The sequence below is a fragment of the Solanum dulcamara genome, chromosome 1 (genome assembly GCF_947179165.1).
Source record: "Solanum dulcamara chromosome 1, daSolDulc1.2, whole genome shotgun sequence".
Lineage (NCBI taxonomy): Eukaryota > Viridiplantae > Streptophyta > Magnoliopsida > Solanales > Solanaceae > Solanum > Solanum dulcamara.
In genome coordinates, this window is record NC_077237.1 from 60464739 (window position 1) to 60482941 (window position 18203).

Consider the following 18203-nt stretch of genomic DNA (forward strand, 5'->3'; position numbering starts at 1 on the left):
GATGGATTTAGGGATCAAGATGACGAGGACGAGGAGGGTCGGGGAAGAATGACCTAGGATCAGATGGGGGAGTTTGACAATGGTTAGTGCCCTAGAGATGGGAGAGAAATTGAAGGATATGGGGACCTAGGATAGTAGTGGGGATGCGAATGGTATGTGGGATAAGACAGCTAGTTATATTAGGGTTGTAGCAAGGGAAGTTTTAGGAGTCTCGACAGGTAGTCGTAGTCGACAACGAAGAGACTGGTGGTGGAATGGAGAAGTACAAGGGAAAGTGGAAGCAAAGAAGGTGGCGTATGCTAAGTTGATGGAGAGAAAGAATGAGGTGGAGAAATGGACGAATGGGGAACTTTATAAGATAGCAAGGAAGGAGGCGAAGTCGGCGGTTGCAACGACAAAAATGGCAGCTTTTGAACGCCTTTATGCTGAACTAGAAGAGAAAGACAGGGACAGGAAATTATTCAAGCTAGCCAGGGCCCGGGAGAGAAGGGCACACGATGTGGATCAAGTGAAGTGCATTAAAGACGAACACGGAAAAGTATTGGTAGAGGAGACACTTATCAAACAAAGATGGCAGTCATACTTTCATAAACTTTTGAATGACAAAGGGGACAGAGAAATTGTGTTGGGAGATTAGGAACATACAGGAAGTAGTCACGATATTGGGGGTTGTAGGAGTATTACGGGCGATGAGTTTAAAGATGCCGTTCGTAGGATGCGCTGGGGAAGAGCGACCGGACCTGACGAGATCCCTGGAGAATTTTGGAAGATTGCGGGCTCGGTAGGTTTGGAATGGCTGACTAGGTTATTTAATGTCATATTTACGACGATAATGATTCCCATAGAATGGAGGTCGAGCATCATGATCCCTCTATACAAAAACAAGGGGGATAGCCAGAGTTGCGACAACTATAGAGGTATCAAGCTTCTAAGCCATACTATGAAAGTGTGGGAAAGAGTGGTGGAGATGAGGGTGAGGAGAGGTGTGTCTATTTCAAAGAACCAGTTCGGATTTATACCGAGACGATCAACTACGGAAGCCATCCATCTTATGAGGAGACTAATAAAGCAATATAGGGAGAGGAAGAGAGACTTACATATGGTATTCATCGACTTAGAAAAGGCTTACGATAAAGTCCTACGAGAGATATTATGGAGATATTTGGAGGCTAAAGGTGTACCTGTAGCGTACATAAGGGTGATCAAGGACATGTATGAGGGTGCCAAAACTAGGGTAAGGACAGTAGGAGGGGATTCAGAACACTTTCCAGTTGTGATGGGGTTGCATCAAGGATCAACTCTTAGTCCGTTTCTATTTGCCTTGGTGATGGATGTATTGACGCGACCAATTCAAGGTGAGGTGCCATGGTGTATGCTTTTTGCGGACGACATAGTCCTCATCGATGAGACTCATAGCGGAGTTAACGCTAAGCTAGAAGATTGGAGACGCACCTTGGAGTCTAAAGGGTTTAAGTTGAGTAGGACCAAGACAGAGTACCTAAAGTGCCAGTTAAGTGATACTTCTCAAGAGGTTGGCGCGGAAGTTAGGCTCGGGGATCAAGCCATCCAAAAGAGAAGTAGTTTTAAGTACCTTGGTTCTATCATGCAAGGCAGTGGGGAGATCGACGAGGATGTCACACATCGTATTGGGGTAGGATGGATGAAATGGAGACTCGCCTTCGGTGTGTTATGTGACAAGAAGGTGCCACCAAGACTTAAGGGAAAGTTCTACAAAGTGGTGGTTAGACCAGCTATGTTATATGGGGCGGAGTGTTGGCCAGTTAAGGTCTCACACGTGCAAAAGATGAAAGTTGCCGAGATGAGAATGTTGAGATGGATGTGTGGGCATACCAAGAGCGACAGAATTAGAAATGAGGCTATTCGAGACAAGGTAGGAGTAGCCCCAGTGGAAGACAAGATGCGTGAAACGCGACTGAGATGGTTTGGGCATGTGAAGAGGAGAGTCCCAGAGGCACCAGTGCAGAGATGTGAGAGGTTGACCATGGATGGTTTCAGAAGAGGTAGGGGTAGGCCGAAGAAATATTGGGGAGAGGTGATCAGACAGGACATGGCACATTTACGACTTATCGAGGACATGACCTTAGATAGGAGGGTGTGGAGGACACATATCAGGGTAGAAGGCTAGTACATAGTGGCATTATACCCCCTTATTCGTAGGCGTATTAACGCACTATGATTTCTTGTACTCTGATTTATGTTATTGATGTTATTTATGTTATGTTATCTTATGTTATTTATGGTATTTATGCTATTATTTGATGATATCTACTGTTTTTTGATGTTTTGACTATACTATTGTTTGCAACTCTTCCGTTATCTACTCTCCTACTATTAATATTCTTGTCTGACCTTTTTTTCCTATGCTTCTATTGAGCCGAGGGTCTTTCGGAAACAGCCGTCCTACATTGGTAGGAGTCAGGTCTGCGTACACTTTACCCTCCCCAGACCCCACGATGTGGGATTTCACTGGGTTGTTGTTGTTGTATTCTATTTATATGTTTCGAAAGATAAAGGTTCCAAAAAAGATATCTTTTTAGTGAAAGGCGTTAAAAAATTTCAACTAATTTGTTTATCTTCTTATTAAAATTTCATTAAAAAATAATACGTAAAAGCTATTTAATTTTAAAACAATCATATTTTTTGGATTCCTAATTTAATATAAAAGGTATAAAAATTTAATTTTAAAATACAAAAGGTGTATATGATAGAGTTTAGTGTAATCAACCTTAGATAAATACATACTACATATAATAGGATGGGGATTAGTTTCTATAAATACCAGCTGACAACATTCATTATTTTTTATAATTGCTTCCTCACAGACATGCAAAGCATGACAAGTATGAAAAGAGCAATATTCATGATAGAGATAATATTGATTGTACTAATTTTTTCTTTACCCACTACTTATTCTCAACTGGCACCACTACTTCCATTTAAGAAGCTCCAACTTCCTTCCAGAGAAGTAGGCCCTGAAGCGAGCGCTTTTCATCTTTTAGGCAACGGACCATACACTAGTGTGGGCGATGGAAGAGTACTCAAATATGGAGGTCCATGTATTGGCTTCAATGATTTTGCTCCCACATCTCCATTTAGGTAAATTGCTTATTGTGGGATCTAGTCTCCACCTTTTTTCAAACAATTTGCTAGCCACACTTTGTCAAAAGTGGTTGGCCAACATTTCTTTTTGTCAAAAAATGCTGCAATTTGAAATTGTAAATTGCAGCTTCTCCGCGTTTCTTGTCAAAAAGTTGGTGGAAGAGTTCCTATAAATGGAGCTCTTCAGCTCCTCATTTATGGCATCCAATTCAAAGATAGAGAGAAAAATATTTGAGCTGTGAGGTATTCCATAGACTATAAGAAAATAGTTTATGAAGAAAAATAGAGTGTGAACGATATTTTTTCAGTCAGGTGTGAGATCAAAAGAGTGTTATTTCTTTTGAGTGTGTGGTAGTCATTTTTGAGTATTGTACTCGATACTATCTAGTGTAAAAATCCTTACTATAGTGATATCAGTTGCTCCTCTTGGCCCGTGGCTTTTTCCCTTATTGAAAAGGGTTTCAACGTAAAATTCTTGGTGTCATTATTTTTCCATTTTATTTCTACTATTTTTGACCATATATATTTTTGTGTTAATCCATTTTTCCCTACAAACTGGTATCAGAGCAAGGTTTTATCTGAGTATACTCTGTGGTTGCAGCATAGTCTGAACTTCCATATCAGATAAGATTTACTTTGATTTAATATATTTTTTTTGGGGGGGAGGGTGGACGATGGAAGCCAACACTAGTAGAATAGTTACTTTAAATGAAGATAATTATGTCATTTGGAAGGGAAAAATAGAAGACTTACTTTATGTCAAGAATATTTATCAACCAATATTTATCCCTATAAAGCATGATAATCAAACAGATGAAGAGTGGAATCTGTTGCAGAGACAAGTGTGTGAATTTATTAGGCAATGGATTAACGATAATGTGTTGAACCATATTTTTGGGTAGACACGCGCTCGTATCTTATGTGAGCATCTTTAAAGCTTGTATGCTCGGAAGAAGGTACCAATAAAATGTTCTTAATAAAGCAAATGTTAAGTTTAAAATATCATGATAGTTCTCCGATTGTAGATCACCTGAATAATTTTCAGGGAATCATGAATCAGTTATCTACTATGGGCATTTAATTTGATGAAGAAATTCAAGGCTTACTTCTACTTGGTTCCCTACCAGACTCTTGGAAAACCTTTAGAACTTTATTGTCAAATTCTGCTCTGGATGGTGTGATCTTTATGGATTTTGCCAAAAGTAGTGTCTTAAACGAACAAATGAGAAGCAAATCTCAAGGTTCTTCTTCTTCATCATCGGATGTCTTGGTAACTGGCTCTAGGGGGAGAAATAAAAATTGTGGTTCTCAAAATAAAGAACATAGCAGGAGAAAATCCAGAGGCAGACTTAGGGATATTGAGTACTATCATTGTGGCATGAAAGGGCACACAAATAGGTTCTGTTGGAAATTGAAGAGGGAGAGCAAAGATAAAGAGGAAAATAAAGAAGATGACAATGAAAATTTCCTAGCCACAGACTCCACCGAAGATCTTGTTACAGTCCTTGATGCATATCTAATAAATATTACTTTTGATGAGTCAAGCTGGGTTATGGATGCTGGTGCCGCATCTCATGTAACATCAAGAACAAAAATTTTCTCTTCCTATATTCCTGGTAACTTTGGAACCTTGAGTATGGGTAATAAGACATTATCTAGGGTAGTTGGTGTTGGTATAATCTGTTTGGAAACTAGTATTGGAACTAAACTAGTTTTGAATAATGTAAAACCTGCACCCGATGTTCGTCTACACCTAATTTTTGTTGGTGTTCTAGATGATGAAGGATATTTTAGTAACAATGGTGATGAAAAATGGAAACTCATCAAGGGTACCTTGGTTGTGGCTCGTGGTAACAAACGTCGTGTTCTATACTAGACTACGACTTCTACTTGTCCAAATATGGTGAATGTAGTTGAGAACGATAACTCCTCAATATTGTGGCACAAGAGGCTTAGCCAGATCAATGAGAAAGGACTCAATGTTTTGGCCAAGAAGAAATTGTTGTCTGATTTTTAAAGTGCTAAATTTGAAAAGTGTGAGCACTACTTGGAGGGAAAACAAAATAGGGTCTTCTTTAAGTCTAACCCTCTTGCAAGAAAGACAGAGTTGCTTGAGTTTGTGCACTCTAATTTAGGTTGTCCAATGAAGACAAGGACACTAGGTGTTGCATTTTATTTTGCCACTTTCATTGATGACTTCTCAAGAAAATTTTGGGTCTATGTCTTGAAGACTAAATATCAAATATTGGGTGTCTTTAAGTAGTTTCAGGCTTCAGTTGAAAGAGAAACTAGAAGGAAACTGAAATGCATTCGTACTCATAATGGTGGTGAATATTGTGGACCATTTGACGAATACTGCAAGCATCAAGGTATTAGACACCAGAAGACTCCTCCTAAGACTCCTTAGCTAAATGAGTTAGCTGAGAGGATGAATAGGACCTTGATCGAAAGAGATAGATGTTTGCTTTCAGAAGCAAAGTTGCCGAACTCTTTTTGGGGTGAGGCCTTATTGACCGCTGCACATGTTATTAATTTATCTCCTACTGTTGCTTTGCAAAGTGATGTCCCAAATAGAGTTTGGTATGGAAAGGATGTTTCTAATGACCACTTGAAAGTATTTGGTTGCATAGAGTTTGTACATGTGCCGAAAGATGAGAGATCAAAGTTAGATGCCAAGACAAGGTAGTGCATCCTTTTTAGATATGGCCTTGATAAATTTGGTTACAATATATATGATCCAATTGAGAAGAAGCTGGTGAGAAGCCACGATATCGTATTCATGGAAAATCAAACCATTGAAGATATTAACAAAGCAGAAAAGCTAAAATCTTTAAGTTCAGATAGAGTGGTCCATCTTGATCAATTTCCTCATATAAGTGTGGATGACGTTGGTAGGCTTGATGATCATGGTGATGCTCAGAATCAAGTCTCAGATCAATATATTGATGCTGATGATAACAATGATGTTGTTATTGATAATACTCCTGCTCATGAAGTTATAGAAGAAGGAAATAATCCTCTTAGGAGGTATACAAGACAACATATTCCCTCTTCTCTCTATTCACCTAATGAGTATGTGCTACTAACTAACGGGGGTGAACCTGGGTGTTATGAGGAGGCCATGGAAGATGAGCATAAAGATAAATGGTTTGAAGCCATGCAAGATGAGATAAAATCTTTGCATGAGAATCACACTTGTGAGTTGGTGAAATTGCCTAAGGGCATGATAGCTTTGAAGAACAAGTGGGTATTCAAAGATAAAGTTGAAGAAAACAGCTTGAAGCCCAGATACAAAGCTAGATTGGTTGTTAAAGGACTTGGTCAAAGGAAGGGTATTGACTTTGACAAAATATTTTCTCCTGTTGTGAAAATGTCCTCCATTCATACAGTTCTTAGTTTGTCTGCTTGTCTAGATTTAGAGATTAAGTAGATGGATGTGAAGATGGATTTTCTTCATGGTGACCTAGAAGAGGAGATTTAAATGGAACAACCTGAGGGCTTCAAGGTAAATAGTAAAGAAAATTTTTTGTACAAGCTCAAAAAGAGTCTTTATGGGCTAAAGTAAGCTCCTCGACAGTGGTACAAAAAGTTTGAATCTGTTGTAGGGGAGCAAGGCTATGAAAAGACTTCTTTAGATCATTGTGTATTTGTACAAAAAATATTTGCTGATGATTTTATCATCCTCTTGGTATATGTGGATGATATGTTGATTGTGGGTAGAAATACTTCCAAAATTGATTAGCTGAAGAAAGAGTTGTGTAAGTCTTTTGCTATGAAAGACTTGATTCATGCCAAACAAATTTTGGGCATGAGAATTGCTTGTCTCAGGGATGAAATTAAGATTTATCTATCACAAGAGAAGTACATTGAATGTGTACTAGAGCGATTCAACATGAAGAACACTAAGCTTGTGAGCATACCTCTTACTGGCCATATGAAGTTGAGCAAGAAGATGTGTCCTACAGCTTGGGAGAAAAAAAGAGCATGGCTAAAGTTCAATATTCCTCCGTCGTCAGAAGCCTAATGTATGCAATGGTATGCACTAGACCTGATATTTCTCATATAGTTGGTGTTGTCAGCAGGTTTCTCGACAATCCAGAAAAACAACATTGGGAAGCTGTAAAGTGGATACTCAAGTATCTGAGAGGAAGCTCAGATAAATGTTTGTGTTTTGGAGGATCAGATCCAATCTTGAAGGGTTATACAGATACTAATATGACAGGTGACCTTGATAATAGAAAATTCACTACATAATATTTGTTTAATTTTTCAAGGAGAGCGATATCATAGAAGTCAAAATTGCAGAAGTGTGTTACACTGTCTACAACTGAAGTTGAGTATATTGCAACTACTGAAGCTAGCAAGGAGATGATATGGCTCAAACAATTTTTTCAAAAGCTTGGCTTGCATCAAAAGGAGTATGCCGTCTATTGTGATAGTCAAAGTGCAATAGACTTAAAGCAAGTACTCTATGTACCATGCAAAGTTAAAGCACATAGACGTGAGATATCACTGGATTCGATAAAAGATAGAAGACGACTTTATGCATGTTGAAAAGATTTCTACAAATGAGAATCCTACAGATATGCTTACTAAAGTGGTAACAAGGGACAAGTTCGAACTGTGCAAAGAACTTGTTGGCATGAGATCTCTCTAAGAAGATGGAGATACCTCCTTATAGTGAATAAGAATGGAGGGAGAGATTTGTGCGATCCAGTACTCACTTTTTTTCAAACTATTTACTGGCCACACTTTGTCAAAAGTGGCGGGCCAATATATTTTTTTGTCAAAAAAATGCTGCAATTTGCAATTGCAAATTGCAGCTTCTCCGCATTTCCTGTCAAAAGGTTGGTAGAAAAGTTCCAATAAAAGAAGCTCTTCAGCTCCTCATTTGTGGCATCCAATTCACAGACAAAGAGAAAAATATTTGAGCTATGAGGTATTCCATAGACTATAAGAATATAGTATGTAAAGAAAAATAGAGTGTCAGCGATATTTTTTAGTAAGGTGTGAGATCAAAAGAGTGTTATTCCTTTTGAGTGTTTGGTAGTCATTTTTGAGTATTTTACTCGGTACTACCTAGTGTAAAAATCCTTATTATAGTGATATCAGTTGCTCGTCTTGGCTCGTGGTCTTTCCCTTATTTAAAAGGGTTTCCACGTAAAATTCTTGTTGTCGTTATTTTTTTATTTTATTTCTACTATTTTTGACCATATATATTTTTGTGTTAATTCATTTTTACCTACACTTATTCCCTCCTTTGAGTTTATCAGTTTTGATTCTAAGAAAGATACATTATTTAGTTTTAGATAAATTGATGAAATATATCTTTTAGATAAAAAATATATGGTATGGTTTAATGCTACGAAATTCTATTCATAAGAAAAATGCAGATCCGCTCCTTTTTACTTGTAATTTTCCTGAACATAGTTATTTTAAAATATTTGCCATTTTTAAAACTCATAAACAAATAATGATTGTTTTCTTCTTATTTTCTTCTTAAGATTAATAGAATGAGCATTTATTGAGAAATCGATATTAATATGGTGAAGAGTTCAGGAATAAATTAGTTCAATATTATTCTCTCTGTCTTAAATTAATAGTCACTTTAGTTGAAAAGTGTTGTCACAAAATAATTATTTTTTTAGAAATTGATATTTTTATGCTATAAGTTCAATTGTCACTTCGAGAGCAACTTACTTTATTCGTGTTTAGGACCAATGAGGCATGTGATGGCATAAATGAACCAAATTTACTAATCATATGTGGAAGAGCCCTAGGCCTTGGGTTTCACTACAGAACTGGTAATCTTTACATAGTTGACATCAATTATGGGCTCTCGGTAGTCGGACCAAACGGAGGCCCTGCCATACAACTTGTTGCGGACATAGATGGCAAGCCTTTTGCCTTTACAAATGCGGTATACATCGAACAATTAAATTGAGTCATCTATTTTACAGATTCAGGACCAATATTCCCCAACACCAGGTTCGTTAATACAATAATTTTCAATGAATTTATTGATTGACTTCACATAGAGATGGCATATAACATGTTATAATTGTAAATACTTTTTCACACTAGTTGCTTTACATCAAAATCATGTAAATATACTATAGTTAAGTGAACCAATTATAGCCTTAGGTATTTTCTTATATAATTTTTTTTCTTATTGTACTATATTGTAGAGAAATCCTGATTCGGGAGAAAAAGACACACCAGATAAAGTCTAGGAGATTCAGCATACACGTGAAAATGTCAACGGAGAACGTGTATGGTTGGATCCGCAATTCCAACAGATTCATGTAATTCCTTAAATCCATTACCTTATTATCTTTTTGATCTACTACAAATTACTTTTTTTAATGGGTAACGGACCTTGCCCCGAGGCTCCCACCCCTCGTAGCGGTCAGGGATTGAGCCGCATTATGAAATCTTTCTTCTTTGGATTTGTGGCTGTGATTGGGAAAAACATCAGCTGTAAAGTTGCTTTGTCTATGTAAATGAACACCCTTGAAGACATGAAAATGAGAACACCATTGAGGACTTAACTGTAGCTGCAGTTTCTGCGCCATATTTCTGCAGGTTCTGAAGGTGAAGATGAGGATGACTGCTGTAAGATGTTGCAGGTTATTAGATGCTGAAGGTTCCAAGGATGATTGTATTGTAGATATGTACATGGTTGTGTAGTTGATGTATTTATTGTTGGATGCTGCAACTCTGCAGTAAACTTAGATGTTGATGTAGTAATCTACTCCATTGCACCATGCTAAATCAACCTGCAGGTTCTAGATGTATGCTGCAATTCCACAACAAAGTCATCAAGTTCTGCAACACTTTATTTACCTGCATAATGAAAGCAAACAAGAGAGGAATTCTAAGTGTTGTATCAAGTGTCGCAGGTCTGCAATGTACATGCACAGCAGAAACAAAGAAGAAATACCTACTCTAGTCCTTATCTCTAATGATAAGTTGTTTAGTCTAGGAAAGCTATAAATGAGGGAGATTCTCCTCTTTACAAAGGTCCTAACTATTAAATCTTCAAAGTAGATATAGCTATGAAATAGAGACATCCAAATTGAAGAAGAAGAAGTTAGAACACTTAAGCTGTAAGAAGAGTTTAAGGAGGTTGTTTGATCCTCTTTAGTTTTCTTCTTCTAAAACTCGCCATCCCTAGCTTGTCCAACTTGACGTAGCCCTTAGTTTCTTGTTGTAGTTGCTGAAAATTATAGAAATATTGTGTATGTTCAAGCATATAACTGCATTTGGACAATGTATCTGCAGGGAAGTTTGCTTCTTAAAATACATGTTTGCATTGGAAGAAGTCCAAAAGCTGGACCAAAGAAAGTCCAAAGTTACTTTCAATATATGTACGTTATGTTTTGGTGAAATAATAACATATTATTGTAGGGTCAGCTTCAACAACTTATTGTTGAACAACAGTCTGAAAAGATCGAGCATCCCATGACTAGGTATGAGATTTTATCATCGGTTCTCCATGAGAGATCAGGCTATGTTCGGGGAAAAGGATATGGAAAAAATCTGTTACACCCCACACTCTCGAGCTCAGAATGTCTCTTAAGTTATTTAGACATTATCATGTGAGCCGGATAAGCTACGACACTATCAAACGACTCCACGGAAAGGAGAATGTGATACCCTATAGTAGAGAAGGTTGGAAATAGAGTCATAAGAATCCGGAAGGGATTGGAGGCCAAGTAATGAGTCGTATGACTTGATTTACCTACGTAAGCTACTAATTTATAAGTCTTATACACTTGAGTTGCTTAAGGACATACCAAGCTTATGTAGCATGGATTACATAGGCTCCTAAAATAAGACGAGATTACGAACCCACGAGGAAGGAGAAAATACGACACGTGGCAGCCAATGGAAGAGCGACACGTGGCAGCACCTCAAGCAAGCAGGTGATGCACCTACTTAGGGTCAAGTAGGTGATGTATCTACTTGGGGGAGGTGGGCCCCACTACCACGTGGCAGCCCCTCCTTCATAGCATGGATCCGTGGCTCAATAGGGGCGGGACACGTGTCACCCTATGGGGATGACATGTGTCATCTCCTATGCCAGCATATACATGTATGTATTATGACTATTAACTTGTTCATTATCCAAAAACAATCATCCAAGAACTTAGAAAAACTCTTAGAGAGGAAAAAAGAGACCTACGGCAACTAAGGAAGAAAAAGGGTAAGTCCTCTAATTTTTCCCCGTGAATTAATTATCTACGGTATTCCTAAAGCACGTGGAGATGTATATATGTATCTTACGATGTCTACGGAACCATAACTTCAGCTTTACGCCTGGAACAAATAAGAGAAAATTGAAAGGAAAAATTCTAGGAACAAGAGGAGGGAGCTACGGGTTTGGCCCTTTGGAGGTGAGTCTCCGACTTTCGTTCCGTGAATTAATTATTTATGGTATTCCAAGGTTGTATAATGATGTTTAATAGCTTAAAATCATAATTTGGGGCAGCGAAGAAGTGTCAAAAATAGTCCACTCCATTTCAGCACGGCAAGAGATTTTCGAAGCAAGGTTTGGCTAGTTTTGACCAATTTCGGGTAAGGTAAGGTTTCTCCTTTAAATTTGGACTTTATGGGGTTTTTATGGAGTATATTATGTACCTTTTATACTGATGTAAGTATGAAAAAAATTATGGAGATGCTCAGCGAAAGAAACAATCTAAATGGAAGTCGTCGTAGTTAAATTGTAGTCGAAGTGAGGCGTGCTGTGTTTGGAGGCTGCTGCTGGTTGTGTGGTGTGTGTTGAAGGGTCTAAATGTGTACTAAAATAGGTGTGGTAGCTTCTGGTTTTATACACACAATTCCACGCTTTGTACGGTTAAAGGTTCCGCAAAATAGAAACTAGAAACCCTATTTTGGTATTACAATTTTCAGCAAGTTGGGTGGAGTTTATATTGTGTAATGTTGCCATGTTCTACTTGTATATGAGATGCAGGTTGTTGTTGTTGGTTGGCTGTAGTAATTAGGTATGTAATTGGGAATTCGGATAGGGAATATTATAGGGGAGATGCTGCCCAATTTCCGGTAACTCTTTAAATGAGTTAAGGAACTAGTCGAAGAGGCGAGCGAGGAAATGAGTTATGTGAATACTAAGGTGCAATCGAAGGCGCTGAAAAGTTTAAGGTTGTTGATACTCGCCTTTCTTCCATGTTAAATAGGTTTGGAGGACGACGACGTGGACGTGATTAAGAAAAGTTCATACGAGGTATGTGAAGCTTTCTTTTGGCATGTTTTTGGCATAAGTACGTAAAGCTTATTCCTTCTCCTTCTCTTGGCATGTTTTTGGCATAAGTAGGTAAAGCTATTCTTTTTTATTTTGGCATGTATTAGATATAAGTTATGAATGGTTTGTATATGGAACTTGGGGATAGTTCCATTCATAAAGCTCCGAGTACAGTCCATAATTCTTAGCCACTTCGTAATGGTAGAACTCCTGTAATAGTTGAGCTATTGCCTTTTTAAGTCTTCTATAGGATAAAAGGTAATATATGTAGAGCCTATTGACTCGTGTTCACTTCTAAATGCTAAGGCTCTTAAGGTAGCTGAGTTATCACCCTCAAGCCTTTCTATACAGGAAATAGTAACCGGATGCATGGGAAGCATGAACTATAACTCCTATTCATTTCTTAATATTAAAGTTCCTGAAGTAGTTGAAATGCTACCCTCGAGTCCCTATATGATGAATACTAATTGAATGTATGAGCTTCCATGCCTAAGAACTCTATAATGACAAATGTCTCTGATTGCATAAGCTGTTTGGTATTACCTTAATAAAAGCCTAGGACTTTTGAGACTCCGTCGATGTAGCCCCTAATGGATGTTAGAAGATACATGAGACGATGATAGTTTTGATCCTCAAATGATAGTCCATAACGATTGTTATACCGAATCTCATATGATGAACTAATTGCATATGGTTCCTCATTACTTTACTCGTGCAGGCTGTTAATACGTAACTCATCGCATCCCATGAAGGGCCGGGCAGGATAAACTCACCGCGTCCCATGAAGGGCCGAGCAGGATAAGCTCACCGCGTCCCATGAAGGGCCAGGCAGGATAAACTCACCCCATCCCATGAAGGGCCGGGCATGATAAATTTACCCCATCCCATGAAGGGCCGTGTATGATAAATTTACCGCGTCCCATGAAGGGTCGGACATGATAAATTCACCACATCCCATGAAGGGCCGGGCATGATAAATTCACCGCGTCCCATGAAGGGCCGGGCATGATAAATTCACCGCGTCCCATGAAGGGCCGGGCATGATAAATTCACCGTATCCTATGAAGGGTCGGGCATGATATATGATGAAATAATTATTCACCGTATCCCATGAAAGGCCAGGCATGATATATGATGCAATGATCATTCACCTCATCCCATGAAGGGCCGGGCATGATAAATGATGAAATGACATCTTCATTGAGTCCCTCACTGAAGGGTCGGATACAGTCTGTATGCATGTATTTGGAAATATAGTGACACACCTATAGCACCAAGTCCCATAGCGGGCCAGGTATGGTATGTAAGGAAGGTATAAATGCCCTTATGTCATAAGATGCTTGTAGAGAAATTTGTTAATTGTTATATTTATTTCCTGCATCCCTACTTTAGTTGTCAGCTCAGTTATATATTATTATGCTTTATATACTCAGTACATATATCGTACTGACCCGTCGTTCTTCGGGGGACTGCGTTCATGCCCGCAGGTACAGATCTCCATCGGTTAGCTTAAGAGTTCCTCTCAGCTATGTCAGAAGTGATTCACTGTCCTACAGCCTAATTTTTGATATTGGTCATTTAATGTATATATTTATTTATTCAGGGGTACGGCAGAGGCCCTGTCCTGCTATATGATACAATTATTACTCTTAGAGGTCTGTTGATATGCGTATGTGGGTTATTTGTAAGTTTGTTTCAGTTGCGCTCATATGACGTATTGCAAATATTTTCATGGTGTGGCAGCCTCGTCGGCTCGCATGCCCTTTCCTATTATGATATAGGTGAATAAGGCTACAGGGTTATGAAAACAAGTTTTTGACCCATTGGGGTTTGTGTATGGTATAACATCACACACGGTTCAACTTAAGGGTAGCTAAATGATACGCATAAGGGGGTCCAGGTCGGACCCCAGTCGCAGCCTATGGGGTTGGGTCATGACAGAATCCTCCTAAAAAGACTCAACTACATCAGACAGACATAGAGTCAAGTGTATCTTCGGCAATAAAAAATATTTGTCAAGAGATGCAAGCTGATATGGATCGAAAGTTACAAGAAGAACGTGAATAAATGACTGTTGATTTAAAAAAGAATATGAAAGAAGATTTGAAGAAAAAATTGGAAGAGGAGTGTGAACACATGAAAGGTGAGGTAGACAAGATGTTCAAAGAACAAATGGCTGCTATTATAACTAGAATGCAACATGTACTTTCTCTTGCTCCTTTGGAATATAATAAATTATTACCTTAGTGTAGAAAATAGTTACATTGAAAGTTGGACTAGTTATTAGATAAATACAACTACTGAAATGTTTTCTGGAAAGCTTTCCATGGCTTTAGAGATGCCGAATCCAACAAAGTTATGGCCTATGGCCAACAAGAACTACTTTAGTTATCAGCAGTAAGTGAATCCATCAATTTCATTAGCGGATCTGCTATGGACTACTTGAGCTTTCCTCTTTAGTGTCCTGTATTCTTTTGATTTCTACCCCTCGATGGTGCCTTTCCTCCATTGTAAGAGGATCCCCCTCTTGGTGAAAGATTGAGCCTTTCTGTTATATCTCCAAAGGCATCTGCAAGTTCATCTATTTACTGAAAACTCATGAAGGCTTCTGATAAGCTATAAACAACCTTATCATTATCTAGAGGACACTTTTGGGAAAGCTTCTCTTGGTTTAGGTGGAAGATTTTTGGAGGTTTTTTTGTGTTTGCTCAATTTTCTTGGTGTTGGTTTTGCTGGATTCCTCTTCATTAATATCTATGGCTATTGTACTGATCTGTCCCCAATTGAGTTTGCTCGACCATATCATTGTCAAACTTGGTATAGGAATTGTCTCGTCCACTGAAAACAACTTTGAAGTACCAATGTCATTCGAGTCATTTGATTGGATTATGCGAATAGAAACTGATTGTGTGTTTTTCTATTTTCAAGGACAAGGTTCTTATGAAATGGGGCCCAATCAAGAAGTAGTTTAAAGACGTGCAATGGAAGTTTTTGCTTTTCGATCATATATATGTATATGCATACACGAATTTTTTTCTTGTTATCATATGTATATAGATACAATGATAACTGAAGTACTAGCTAATATGTACGTACTCGGAAATGCTTTTGTTCTAATTTTGTAAAATATTATATATTAGATATTTTTAATATCTATATACTAATTTTAGAGAATTTGATTTTAAAACACTAAATATTGTTCTTTAGTAACGAGATGAATATTATCTTTTGCAATGACATAAAATTTGCCACTGATATTTAGTGAACGTTGCGGCGGAAGAAGTCGCTGTTAATTAATTAAGTGTAGCAGCGACATAAAAGCTGATGCTAATAGTTTTTACTTTTTTGCAGCGATAGGAGACGCTATAAATTAATATCAATATTTATCAGCGACATAAAAGTTGCCACAATTAGCTTATAAGTTTTTGTGGCAACTATGTCACCACTAAAGGTCATATTTTAGGAGCGACATAAAAGTTGCCACAGTTAGCTAATAAGTTTTTGTGGCAACTATGTCGCCACTAAACGTCATATTTTAGGAGCGACTTTCCAAATATTTGTGTTGTAAATTATTATTTTTTGTGGCATATTTGTTTATATATTGTGACGAATTATGTCACCACAGATGACTTTTTATTGTGGCGACATTATTTAATCGTCACAAATAACTTTTAGTTGTGGAACTAGTACGAACAGAACAATTATCACTGCTATATACCTTTAGCGGCGACTGTGGAGCTTTTTGTAGCGACATATGGTGCCACAGTAAGTTTTATTTCTTGTAGTGTTGTAACAGAATTAATTGCTAATAGAATCATGAAGTTTTGGATCAGTGGCAGAAAAGCTAATTCAGTAGAAGTATTTGCAAACCTCAACGGATATCCAGATAACACTAAGAGGACATTCTTGGGGGATTATTGGGTGGCTGTAAACATTGTGAACAAACAATCAGTGACTCCGGCCAAATATGCGTTTGGACAAAGGATTAATGTGCTTGGGACTGTTTTCGTCTCGCTTAATCTCACATCTCAGTTTCCTAATTCAATAAGTGAAGTTCAAGAGAAATTAGGTAAGCTCTATATAGGGTATTTAGACGAAGGCTTTGAGGGTGTTTATGGAGTTAGAAGTGTAAGCAGTCTAAGCCCTTTTGCTTACCCGTCCCTAACTATAAAGGTGTCGAATTCCCTTTTTATTATGCATGCATATAAAATAAAGACCCAGTTTATGTTTTATTATAATAATAATAAATAATAATTATAATAAAAGGGTTATTTTGTTATGTCCACTCTTTAGGATTAATCAAAGTGGGACCAGATTCTCCTTGTACTTTTTTTGAGACTTTTATTATTAATAAAATAAATCATATAGTTATTTATTTATTCAAATCTATATATCGGTTGAAATAAGAAAATTTTAAAAAAAATCTATATATATATTAAATTACATTACATAAACGCAGTGATATGGCAACCCTTACGATCCAAAATTCATATTTTTCTTTTATCTCAGTCTTTTTGGACTTTTCAGTTATTTTTATCAACTTTTGTGCTCATTTTTAAAAAATATCTATGAGTCGCGTCTTAAATTTACACACTAAAAAGAAATGAAACCTTTTTAGTTTTCTTCATTGCTCTCCGTCTATTCAACTTCTTTTTCCTAGAGTTAACTTTTTCTCTTGCATTTTTCACAAACAATATCAATGGCTACCAATGGTCAAGAGGAATAAGATCTCTTAACAAATTTAGTAGAATTTCTGTAAATTGGGGCAATACTTCCCTTCTAAAGGAGTGTTGCAATTCTTACGGTGTGTTTGGTATGGAGAAAATGTTTTTCACCTTTTCTATACTTTGTTGGTTAAAATATTTGAAAATAATTTTTCTTTAAAAATAAGTTCCTTAAAATGAGTAAAATAACTTTCTAATAAAAATAGAGATAACAAGTTGTATAAATGAAATTCCAATATATTTATTGTCTGGTTCCATCCAATTGTTGGGCTATGGCCCATATTCCAGCCAAAGGCCCATGGCCTAATCCTCTTTGTAAAAAGATTTGAATAATTCTCCTAATGTGGTTTCCAATTCTATTTGGAAAAGGATTGAAATAATTCTCCTAATTTGGTTTTCAATTCTATTTGGAAAATGATTGGAATTATAATCCTAATTGGAGTTGGTTTTGGCTTTAGGAAAAAGTACCACTCTATAAATAAGATGATTTGTGAGAATTATGCAATTGTTCATTGGTAGTGTCTTTGAGAGACATTATGCACATAAGAGAGGTTTTTGAGAGAGCTTTCAACAAGAGAGAAGAGAGAAGAAAAGAGTGTTTTCCGCAAGAGTTTTGCCTCTCCGATCAGCAACCTTCAAATTGCGTTTGCCGATTCATTAACCATTGGATCGGGCTGAAATTTTTATTGAATGTTCCTAACATATTAGTGTTTGATTTGAATGGTAGAGATCGGATGCAACATCCCATTTTAGGTCCTGAATAGTAGATCTATTTTGGGTGATTTTCTTCCTATTACTTTTGTTGGTATAGCTATTGCTTCTCCTTACTTCGCAATTGTTGTGTAGCCATTTAGGAGAATATTTATAAACCTCTTATTGTTATAGTAGAGCAATTCAGATTTTGAAGATCCCATGTTTGTTACCTTCGATTTGAAAGGTTTTTCCACGTTAAATTTGATATATTTATTTTCTCTGTTTTTGGGTTTGCGTCCTTCCGTCATAACAAGTGGTATCAGAGCTTTGGTTGTCTATCAAGGATTTTTTAATGGAGGGTAATATGAGAAAGATGGTGTGTTTAAATGGTAGTAACTACA

The 18203-nt window shown here is 37.3% G+C and overlaps 1 pseudogene; it reads left to right on the forward strand.

Annotated features, from left to right (window-relative positions):
• Window positions 1-2845: 2845 nt before the first annotated feature.
• LOC129893404 (protein STRICTOSIDINE SYNTHASE-LIKE 13-like) lies at window positions 2846-17955 on the forward strand (annotated as a pseudogene).
• The last annotated feature ends 248 nt before the right edge of the window (window positions 17956-18203 follow it).